This window comes from Helianthus annuus, chromosome 2, assembly GCF_002127325.2.
Source record: "Helianthus annuus cultivar XRQ/B chromosome 2, HanXRQr2.0-SUNRISE, whole genome shotgun sequence".
Lineage (NCBI taxonomy): Eukaryota > Viridiplantae > Streptophyta > Magnoliopsida > Asterales > Asteraceae > Helianthus > Helianthus annuus.
The window spans coordinates 134,638,583-134,641,222 of NC_035434.2; the positions used below are offsets into that span (position 1 = coordinate 134,638,583).

General features: G+C 43.0%; 1 non-coding gene across 1 annotated transcript; it reads left to right on the plus strand.

Moving 5' to 3' along the window:
• The first annotated feature begins 519 nt into the window (after positions 1–519).
• On the plus strand, positions 520–625 carry LOC118489981. Its single transcript, XR_004887992.1, has one exon. It is a non-coding gene; the product is annotated as a small nucleolar RNA R71 (small nucleolar RNA).
• The last annotated feature ends 2,015 nt before the right edge of the window (positions 626–2,640 follow it).

The window sequence follows — 2,640 nt, forward strand, 5'->3', positions numbered from 1 at the left end:
CCACCTTGGTTATTATAAGATGGCCGTGAACCAAAATTACCTTGGCTACCTTGAAAATTTGGGTTCGCTTGATTTGACGGGTTCCCATATCTAAAGTTCGGGTGATTCCTCAATCCGGGGTGGTAGGTATTAGAATTCATGTTGTTGTAGTTCCTACCACCTCCTCCTTGACCTTGACCTTGGATCGCGTGGACTTCCTCATATTGCCCTTCCAACATTCCTTGGCAATTTTCAGCCGCGTGACCTATTTCATTACACACAGCACACACATCATAAATTTGGTTAGTAGTTTGGACATTACCTTCATCTATGGCATGCACTTGTGGTCGGTTAGTTGTCGGTCGGGCTCTCCTCGAAGCTTGGGCTTTCCTTTTTGATGTAGTTGCCATACTTTCCAAAAACTCCCAATCTTCATTCTCGTAATTCGTTCCAAACGTCCCTCCGGTGATAGACATTAAATCCCGCGCGTCTTCGGCACTCAACCCCTCATGAAAAGCGTTCATTAACTCCCATAACTCAATCCCATGATGAGGGCAGTTTTTAATCATCATATTAAAACGCTCAAACGCCTCATGGAACATCTCACCGTGTTGTTGTTGAAAGCTTCTCAACCCCTTCCGCGCATCATTAGTCTTTTGGGCGGTGTAGAATTCATCCAAAAAGGTTTGTTGCATCTCCCCCCATGTATAAATTGATGCCGAAGGTAATGTGTAGAACCACTTCTTAGCTTTCTCTTCCAACGAAAATTGGAACAACACTAATTTGATGTCGTCAGCTGAAAACCCTTGACTCCCAAGGGTGTTGCAAATTGAGTCATAAGCCTCTAAATGAAAATAAGGCTCTTCATTTGCCAACCCCTTATATTTTGGTAAACTTTGTAGCGAGTTGGTTCTCACTTCGAACGTGCGCCCTTGGTCATTATGAGGAATGACTACCGGTGAAGGGTTTTGTGTGATTACCGGCCGAAAATGTGCTTCTATGCCCCTCACATTTTCTCTAAGGTGTCTTCGTGGCACACCATACCTACCCCTTGGAATAATCGGCCCATTCGGCCTTGGTACCTGCCCTTCTGGTGCGATCGGTTGTTGAAACTGTTGTGGTCGCATCGGTGGGCGCTGAGGCGGTCTTTGAAATGGTTGTTGGTGTACATGTTGTGGCCGGACCTGTTGCAATGGAATCGGTTGTGGCATTGGTGGCCCTTGTGGTCTTGGCCGAATATGTTGTGGTATAAGTTGTTGATGTTGCATTCCACCAACACTCGCCATCCCTTGCGATTGACTTTGAACATAACCAAAATCCCCTTGATCACCATAACCTCCATACCCGTACCCATCATCTTCATACCCCTCAAAGTCTTCAAATCCCTCATCATAACCGGCCCCTTGAATTCCTGAAGTTTGCCCAAATGGAATGTTCGAGTATTGAAAACCCGATTGTTGTGGTCTATAGGATGAGGTAGCATGCACGATAGTAGAACTCGGTGCAATTGAAAAGGTAGGTGTTTGTTGACCCGTATTTGGGGGGAAAAGTGAGATAATGGTGGGATTGTAGTGGATGGATTGTAAGTGATGGAAGGTTCAGTTTGGGTGGTAATTGGTTGGGTGACATGGGATGGTGTGAATTCAGCAATGGTAGTGGGTAATGTGGTGTTTGGTGATGGTTGAGTGGAAGTAGGTATAAAGGTTGAAGATGGTTGACCCGTTGTAGGTGGAATTTGGGAATCAGCCATGATGTTTCTTGGTGTAATGGGTGAAGTGGGTGAACCAATGATTTTGTTTTCTCTCACTAAAACTCGGTTTTGTCTTAGTGTTCTTTCAATTTCCGGATCAAACGATAGCGGTGATGACCTGTTAGAGCCTCTAGTATGCATACACCTGAAGTACCTGCACACTAAACACAACCAGCGTAAACCCGAAAATAACAAGCAAAACTATGAAATTAACACACGTTGCGCACTACTCCCCGGCAACGACGCCAAAATTTGACGTGATTGTCGTGGGTCACGCAAATTTAATCCCTAAACAACTGTAGTTAGCGGTAGTAGGGTATCGAACTCAGGGAGTATGTGGAAAATGTGTTGATTGTATAGCTTTGTATTTAAACTAAAATTAAACTAAATTGCAGAAAATTAAAATTCAAGATTGTAGATTGTTGTTTTAGAAAACTAAATTAAGAACTAAATCAAATCAAAGTTGGTTGTAAACAATTAGGAGAGAACAATGATCACCCTAGGTTTCAGTTTCCTCGAACAGTTGTGTGCAATTTCACTAGAAAGAGTTACATAGACATAACTCGTGTATGTGTGATTGAAGTGATAAAAGGGAACAAAGTACTCGGATTAGATAATGCGAGGTTGTTTCCCGATGACCTATTAACCAATAACCAACCCTAACCCTTCCCGTGATATCTCGGTTGCCAACGGCACCAAGAACGTACGATCAAGACTAGAAATTGTAATATGGATTAACACGCTACAAACAATCAAACATACACCATGACATTCAAGCAACGCAAGATATCATTCTAGAAATGCAGAAATTAAACACACAAAAGTCTTAGAAACATTCACCTAGGATGATCACCAAAGAGTTTAGCCGGACATGGCTCGGTGAATCATCATCAACATCAATCTAGTGTTCA